This window comes from Teleopsis dalmanni, chromosome 1 (assembly GCF_002237135.1).
Source record: "Teleopsis dalmanni isolate 2A chromosome 1, ASM223713v2, whole genome shotgun sequence".
In the NCBI taxonomy this organism is placed as follows: Eukaryota; Metazoa; Arthropoda; class Insecta; order Diptera; family Diopsidae; genus Teleopsis; species Teleopsis dalmanni.
In genome coordinates this window covers 210,123,450-210,133,651 of record NC_051846.1, presented here as the reverse complement: position 1 = coordinate 210,133,651, position 10,202 = coordinate 210,123,450, and positions in this window count along the sequence as shown.

The following is a 10,202-nucleotide window of genomic DNA, read 5'->3' as shown; positions in this document are numbered from 1 at the left end:
CTCATTCATAGAAATAATGTTTTAAAATTTTCTATTATTTCAAAGTAATTAACTTTGGTATCGATTTTTAAAAATCATTAAGTATTTCCAATTTTTTATTTAGAGTATTTCTTGTTAGTTTCAAAAACATATTTAAACATATCATCTCTTAGAATATAAATTATATTTAATATTTAAAAATATTATTTATTGTATGCTCTAATACAGATTACAATAAATTAGTGAAATATTAAAAAAATATATATATTTTAGTAATATGTAAGCAGATAACAATAATAAAAGACAGTAATACAAATTCGAATGTATCTTTTCTCCTAAATGATACACCATAAATTACTGGCTCTATTCACTGTAATATTTTGTCAGTTATCACATAAATAAAAAGATAAGCATACGTATTTTGATGAATTAAATATTATTTATTACAATTGCTTAATATGTTTTTTAGTCATATCGATAGCAATAACATATCACATGGTCATTTCTAGCTAAACATTAAAGCGATATATTTGTCCTCGAGGTTTGAAATTATAGTTATGTTATACTAAGATCTAATATAGTTCCGTACTAAAGTTATTCTTTTCCAAAAACAAACAGAAAAAACAGTTTAAATAACAATCATTCATTTCAAGGAATTATCTCCACACTATCACTAGAAATTATATCCAGTTTTGCACTTGTTTTTATATAATGGAATAGACATGACATTTAATACTTATATATCACATATTAGAATTATAATGGCTTCAACTAATACATCTCTCTCAGTCAACTTGATTGTGAAAGGCAATCTGCTAATTCAGGTGGCATTTTCTATGGCTTTTTTAGTACAAATCTGATCCTCCGATAGCAAACCATTTGAAAAATGTGGAATATTTTTAATTGATTTGAATAACTAATAAATGTAGGCAGTAATTCCCAATCTAGGCAACTCTGCGTTAAGCAAAAGAACATAGTAGAAAAGAAACACGGTCGGTGAGTAGTTGTCGGGAGTTGTTGTCGGAAATGATTGAAGATATATTGTCATAATCGTTAAACATCTAATGAACAATAATTAAAACTTAATTATAAACATTATATTTCTTACATATATATAAGTGATATGTAGGTATATTTAATTTCAATTTAAAGGTAAACATATTTGATATGATTTCACTAAATATGTAGCCAGACTACATCGTGCATAGCAAAGACTAGTCCGCATTGCAGATGTGTATATTTTCCAACGAACTACCTTCTACTCTGAAGTCGTTTCAAATCTATTTTTATTTTTAATAGTAAATTTTGCTTAATATTAATTATAACCTTTCGATATATTTTATATAACAAATTTGATTTAAAATTATATTGTGAGTCATATCGTTCTATAAAGTATATTTATAACAATTTTTAAATAACTACTTTTTTAATATTATTAATCATTACAACATTGGTCATTTATATTAATATATTTATATTATTTTTATTACAATGAAAGCACGCAGATTATGTTTACTCTAACATATGTTACCATTTTATCAATAAAGTACTTAGGGTACTTCACTTACTTAGGTTATCGACGGTTTCGTCGATTGAAACCGCAAAGTATGAGGATTCATACATATTCCTTTTAAAAATGATGTTCTTTGAATGAATTTCATTTTATTGTATATATATACTACGAAAAATTATTAATTTTTTATAAAAAGAAAAAATCTACCTTATTTTTATACCAAAATACAACAACAATTACAGAGATCTTCTCTTTGGCTTAATTTTATGTATTTTATGTTAATAATACGATTTTTTGACTTACATATACTTTCCTATCCAATCAAGCATCCTTCTTCAATATTTAATACTTTTAATATAATAGTTCTTAATGGCCTTATTGTACTAACATAATATTTCATTTTATATAGCTCATCTTCCGAATTAAAACGATAAGCTATATCTGTATAAAGCTATCGGTGATGCAATGTTGTAGCGCCTACAGTAACAACTAAGTATACATTACAGTGTTACCAATATATATATACAAATCTATGAATAATAAACTGTGTTGCCTGCAGTTAGAACCAAGTATATATTACGCTGTAAAGGATGGAATTTTTAACTACTTAGGATGTGAGAACCTGAACTACAGAGATAAAAGTTATTTTCCGACAGTGATATAACTACACCTCTACGACTTTGGCTAATTTACTAACCACAACACTTATAGTTGACATTATTTTCTGTCGCGCAGAAGAATAATAACTAAGTGCAAATCCGAATTTGCAGTTGATCCAGATGAAGTGCTCAACGTTTTATCCAGACTAAATCCAGGAGTTCATTTTAATTTTTTTCAGATTTTAACTTGGAAACGTGTTTGAAAAATCTCTGGCTAAGAGTCTGCCGCTAAGAGTCTGCCGCTATAATACCCTTAGCTTTTCTCAATTAATTCACTATCCTCTGCTTTTTTCAGTAAACTTTCTAATACTTTCAGCTTTCACTGCAAGAAAAATTACGTGTCTTCATTTAATCTAATTTTATATATCAAAATTGGACAATAAATGTGAAATATTAGCCGACAGTAATATATCATAAATATATCACGAGAAAAGCGACAATAGCGAGCAATGCAAACAAAGTGACTTTTCAACTATTTTTTTTATATTTTTAATATATATTTTTTGTAAATATGTAAGTAGATAAGTATATGAGGTGTCATTAATAGTTTCGTAAGTGTTGTAAATGTATTGCGTTTAGTGTCTTCCCTACGAAACGGGCAGACATGCATGAGTTTAGTGGCGGGCGCTTGTTGATTGCGCCATTGTGTATAAATTAATTAAATTAAAAGTTTCCTGTTAAGCCTCTTTCCTCACATATGTGCAAATATGTAAGCCATTAAATCCACCATAAATATTTGCCTTTTAATCTGCAGTTTGCTCATGTCATTAAATTGTTATATTTGCAATTGTAGTTGCAGTTGCACACAATGCTCTTACAATGGCTCCCCCTATTCTTAGTGATTATCAAAGCTTGGATATGTCAAACAACAGTTACAAAGTATCTTAAACGCTTTCCACTACTATTATTTTCATTTTAATCATAAACATAAACTTGAGCTTGGATACCAGGAATTTCTATTCTACTCTTAAGATACTTTTTCCATATGTCGCAGGTTTTGTTGTGTGAATGTTAAACGCTATGAAAAACTTATTTCATACGTACGAGTATTTCTATTATAGTTTTTCTCTTCTATTTTTCCCACATGATATGTAATGAAAAACTTTTATTAATTGCCATTTCCAACTATTGCGACAGTTTTTCAATTACATCTCCTGCCTTCGCTGCCTCTGCTTCTGTCGGTGCCAGAGCCGGTGCCATAATTCCTGATTGTTGCTTAACTTTTCCTTGGTATGAAATTGATTGTATCTTGTGCATGTGATACACGCAAGAAAAATTTAATACTACTAACAAAAGCCGTCAGGAAATATGAAAATAAATAAATCTTCAGTATTCCAGAGCTCTACCTTGATAGGTATTGATTTTTGTTCAATTGTGACTGTGACTTTATTCAGTTGTAATGCTTCATTCAATGAAATATTGATTACGCATTGAATCTGTAATCGTTCCGTAGAGATGTGAGTATCAAGAAAATATAAATCTTCATTAAAGATGACGATTTTTTCCATTTAAAGTAAAAGAAATAGATTATTTAATTATTTCCATTAAGCTTACTTTCGAGGTTTACATTTTAAGTTATTTCATATATATAAGTATATACAAGTTCCATATGAATTGCAACTACTGGTAACCTACAACCGAGTATTATTGTGCTGGGTACCTGCTTGCACTGGAAGGAATGACAATAAAACAACAGATAGTCTTTTAAAAACAGAAACAGTACTACAACTCTGCTGAACGGAACTTAGATCTAACTACAAAGCTTTTGCTCGACAATGTAGGAAGAACTGACTAACAGCGCCACAATTTGGATAGCTGTTAAATAGTTAATTGAATCAGAACTTCGCTTGCGCTGTATCTGGTGAGACAGAATATTTTCTTAATCGGGAAAGAGTGGATATTTCAAACTACAACCCTTTTGACCATCAAGTTTTGATGCAGGTCCAGAAGAGAGGATGCTAAGATGATTCTGTCGCGGACTTATACTAATAAGAGTATTCAAGTTTTAATTAAAATAAATGTAAAAATAACTTAGTAAACATGTCTATCTGATGTAAGAGAATGTTGTCTTTATCTGGGAAAAGATTTCTATTGACATTGTATTAGTTTTTGATCTAAGCCAAGAATAGGATGCTGAGGTAATAAATTCTGTATCTGACTTATATTAAGAAAATCGTCACACATCAAGCTAATAAAAGTACATACATTTTGTTTATAAAATCCTTTTTGGGCATGGTGTACTGCACTTGGTCGTCGAGTGAATCTCGTCGTCATTGTCAAGTGGCTTCGGGATGTAGACCCAGGCATTCTTGGATGGCCATGTGCTAAACAAGTACTTCGATTCGGCCTTATCAAAAACATTTTAACACAGTTTGATTCTATTATTTGGGATATTTCAACTACAAATCTTGAATGAAAGCTTGCTAAATCTGATATTGCTAGAGACCAATAGAAGTATAGAAGTATAATATTCACTCTGCACACTAAGGGTATGAGATATATTAATTTAATACCAAATTTTCTGCCTTAAAGGGGATATAACCTTTTTATTCTCCTTTGGTGTGACACGATTTATGATGAATAATTATTTGTGATTTAGTGTACTTAAAATCCGTGGTAAATGTATTTTAAATCAAATGAAAAAAGCGCGTGTATTTAATTTAAAGAAAAAAATAATAAAACATATTCAATACAATAAAAGTCAATAAATCAGTACAAGTGAATTAAATTCACCATTAATAAAAAACTTTTGATATACTTTGATAAGTAAACGAAGTCACATTTATTTTAATGAGTTTTTTATTGAATTAAAAACTTAACACTTTTTATAAGTTTTCAGACGATAGCAAAACCGCGAAGAGCAAAATATTGTCTATATAAAAAAAAACTTCTGTATATAATTGTATATAATAAAAACAAAAGCGAATTTATTACTAATTTATTGAAATAATTTGTTAATTCATTGAATGAAATTAACAATATTCTCATACTTTCTAATTCATTTTAATAAAAAATTCTATTATTCTATTAAATTCATAATTGAAGGAACCCAAAAGTAAATCATTATTTATATAAAATACTGAATGCTAAAAAAATTAAAAAATTTTTATTGGAAAACTAATAAGCTATAATAAAATATTTATTAAATCATTAATGAACTGAAAAATTTTTATTGAAAATAAAAAATTCATATACGAAAGTTGAAACATACACCATGAACACTAAAGATGGTGATAATGACCCCCAAAAATGTTTACGGCAATAAAACAGTACATAGCGATTCCATCAGAAACCACAATCGTAAACCAATAAAAGCACCAACAAAAAGTTATGAGCTGTGTCAGCACAAATTAACACATTTCACACTTTACTTGAGATACTAAGCCAAATATTGACGAACTGTAATGTTTGAGCTTATGTTTATTCTCCAGAATGCCGCTTATCGACAGAAGTATCTCATATCTCATATTGGAGTGTGACTTTGTTGCTCTGCATCAACAATCTGTCCTCCCTACTCATTAAATCTGCACACCAAAAATATCCCTTAAGCACACAAACTTTTTGCTCACAAAAATCAAAATAAATGCAAATTTTTCACTTCTGCTATTTTTTGTATCTTGTATCTTGTATCTCGTTAGTTCCAATTTATTGCCGAAATTTCAATAAAAAAGCTATTTTCACCGGTTTGAGTTTCTCTACCGGCCTCTCCTTCAATTTGTGTTCGTGTGTTAATGTATCTCTGAAGTTTCTCATGTTGGTTTCAGTGTTGGTCTTTTGTTATTGTTTTGGATGTTTTTAACACATTTGTTGCTTTCATCGTCGCTATTCAGACTGCAATTGAAATTGTGCTTCTGTTCGAGTAGATACAAAAGTATCTGCAACTGTTACTGTATTGATCTGAAGTGTTTGAAGTGTTTTATGTGCGTTTTCTTCATTGTTGTTTTTTATGAGTCAAAATATTTTAAGTAAACAAAATAAACACAACAGAAAAACATCGGAAAGCGATTTTTAACTGATTTTGTATCCGCGCTAATTTTAATAGCAAATTTTTCTAATTTGGTGTTAATTGAGTTAAATTTTGCGACTAGTAAGTAACTAAAAAAACCTCTACTCTCCACCAATACTGCTAATCTTTCAGTATGTCAATTTTTTTTAATATTTGCATTTACTTGAATATATTGTTTTCGTATCCAATGTGATTTAAGCCATGTGAATATAAGATACTTTTTTCTTTTCTTACTTGTCTACGCAAATTTTTCAAAATAACGTGAATTAATAGGTATTTGTGGCTGGCTTAGTGGTGCGAGTATTACTTTGGAATTTTTTAAACATATTCGTGACTTAATTCATTTGAATTCCATTAAATTAGTTATACTTATGGCAAATCTTCCATACCGCATATCACTTTTATATTATTTTGATGCGCTGAATTGAAATTGATTGCAAAAGTCACCATTTCAGATACTATCAAGGATCTACTTTTAAAAAAATTAATAATTTAATACTAATTATAACAATTTATTAACTTTGAAACAGTAAGTTTGTATTTGCTTGTGGATAAAAATAATAAAAGATAAGAGTAACTTTTTTTGTAGTAATTTCCACCTTTATATTCATTATATAGTGATCATTAATGTTAAGTAGTAACATGGTATTCTTTCAATGTTTGAAAGCCCACTAAGAACATAGATCTGCTGAACAATCTTTCCTCATTCAACTCTATTTATTGCTGCCAATCTCCAATTATGTAGACTCAATCATTTGTAACTCCAACGATCCAACTCTTTCTTGGTCGTCCTCTTAAGCATATTTTCAATATTTTATGTTAAACTATCTTCTGCTAAATGCTTTTGATGGGTATTCTGATTTCGTACTTAGCTTTCTTAGGCTTTAATTTTTCGTAAAACAAGTATATATGTTGATCCTTTTTTTCGAGTCAGCGCAACTGGGCACTTTTACTCCTTGATAGCTGGGGGTACTACAGGGTCCCACCCATCTCATTGACTAATTTGTATATCTCTCTCATATCTCTCATAAGCTTCATGTTTATTCAGTGATTGATCTAAGATCTGCGTACCTCCCCGTGCGGAGACTGATTACTCTAAGATTACATAGTGGTAAGTAGGATACCTTTCAATTTTCGCATGAATTGAAACTCGTGTGGTTATGGCATACAAATACTTTCTTTTAAACTGATTATTAATCAGCTTGAATGATTTTTTATCATTTGCCTTATTTTACCTCCATATATTCCTAACGATTGTAGTGTTGTCGTACATATGTACTTGCAACTTATGATCATAGCATAAGGTTCTACTTAAAACATAAAAGTTGAATATCACGTTGCTAGAGTTCATTGCGACAAATATATATTACAGTGTCAGTATTCGAAGAAGAAACTGCAAGCTAACTACACTAAAACAACTAAATAAAGAATACTAAACTAGAATAAAGAATGAAAAAGTGCCCACTAACTGCACTAAAAGTACATAATATATATTGAAATTAATTTTTGTTCAAATCTTCAATATAAAAATATTCAAAGAAAAAGCTCTGTTAAAAATATGATTGTAAATAATCAAATAAATTACCAGAACTACTCTTTCTACGATAGAAGTGGGAGTAATTTGATTTCCTTAATATTGATTCATCTCAAAGTGAACTCATTTTATATTATTAGCATTTTTTCTCTGCAATCTTAAAATGCTTACAGTATTAAGTATCCAAGTAACTTTGGTGTTAAGATCTTCTTTGTATTCTAAGTAATTCGTAAACTCATAAATCTATTTAAATGCAATATCTGTGAAGTTATTTTTGCTTTTCATTCCGCTTTCAATTTTATTACTCATTATCTTACATATTTTGTTCTACAATAATCAAATCTTTCTATTTTTATACTTCATATTTCTTAAAGTAAAAATGTATTATTCAACTATTTTTTATTTATGATGTATTTTAAGCAAAGAAAATAATGTGCTTTATCTTGATAATGTCAAATGGAAAACACTTTAAGATTCGAGATTTGTTAAAATAAAACAAATAAAATTATTTTAATTGCATCTAATTATGCTTATTTTTGTTTATAGTGAAAGTAATTTAAGTTTAGAGTTTTGTAACCATGATTATTACATTACGTGATTAATAAACTTAAACAGATTTAAACAATACTTAGAATTCTAACCCATCTTTAGTAAAATATTAAGCTCGTAAAAATTTACAGACTCAAATCATAATCTTTACTTAAGAACTATCTACAAATTCTATAGTTAATTTATATCTTAATTAGCCAAACATCACAAACTTTAATTAGTTATTACTTAAGTATACTTTGTAGTATTTAATATTTCACTTTCCGTAATGAAGGAATTATGTGGTCAAACCATAAGTGGTTGAACATAAAACCCCTTCCAGTGTTCTTGTTAAGTAAACACACCGTCAGGTCACTTATGAAGATACCACACCTGCATTTTATTGAATTATTTTATGAGCATATTTTGTGTGAGAGTCTAATTAGATATATGTTTCTAAAGCAACAAGTGAAAAAGCTATACATATAACATATAACAACATATCAACATTGAGACTCTTATGGCAATATTAATGCATATGTAAACAAACACAACTACAAACAATCAACAAATCAACAAATATGATGTATTTTACTAAATTACTTAGTTCATATATAAAATTCTGACAATATTATAGTGCATAAAATATTAAAAAAAAAAAAAGAATAATAAGAACATGCATTTCAGAGCACTTTAAAGACTGCTGCAAACTTAAATATATTATACAGTCGTCATACTGTATAATAAGAAGATATATAGAAGATAAGTGGCGTACTTACTTAGTTGACCCTAACAACTTGTTGAGTACTTCTCCCTAACCCCTTTTTTTTGGTGAGCAATTTTTGTGGTCTCAACTTAGTCAATCCACATTACTGTCGCTTTGAACACCTATTTCACTGGATCATCAACACACATCCTTTCGACATGACCAAAATCATTTTATAACAAGTGAGTGAACAATTTCAATGTCATGATAAAACTTGTACAGCATACGATTCAGTTGGACTGATAGAGAACCATAGATCTACAATACATAGTAGAAATATATCTAATTTTATTATTATATCCTTCAACTTTTATTAATTTATTTCGAAAACAAAATTGTATGTATTTATAGATCTTGTCCGGACTTAAATATTGAGGGAAGAAATAAGTATATGGTATAGGTTAGGTTATACCTGCAATCCCAAGATCTACTTAGGCCTATAGGCCCATTGTGCTGTCGTATTATTAAAAACCCAAGAGTTAAAACCATCTAGAACCTTTGGAAAACCTTATGATTGTATATAGAGGGAAGTCCTGAAGTTTGCCAAGATCCTCAAAAAAGAAAAACCCTAAAATGTTAAGGCCGTGCATGTGTCGAACACAAGCAAAGCAGGTGGGAGACACTTTCATCGTCCTCACCATAACTGTGACAGATATGGTTGATTGGTTGAATGGTCGAAAATGAAGTCTGCTAACATGCTTACCTAGAATAAAATGTCCTGTAAGTAAAACCATTGCACGACTTAAATACTTACAAGGCATCTCTATGAGAGAGTTCTATTTTCTGTATATCGTAGAGTCTTCCCATATTTTATGAAAAAGTTCAGCACAGAAAGAACTCAATACCAATTTGCATTATGTCAACAATATGCCCAGATTAAAACCTTTTAAAAACTTTATCTTAAAACCTTGTATATATTTGTAAATATATAACTTGTATATAATTTTTTGTTTAATAAAATAAAAATTAAATATTTTTTAATTACCATAATTTCATAAAAATCTTCTTTATGATTTAATTGTTTACTACAAGATAAAAAAAATCCTTTATGAAAAAAAGTTATTTATATTTTAAAATTAAAAAAACACTCAGCAATTCAAACGCTGCAAAGTATCTATTGACCTGTAAGACTTATGCGTTTTGTATTACCTCATAATTCCATTAGACATAATATGTTTCCAGAAACTTTTTTCAATTATTTAATCGACGTCGTTATG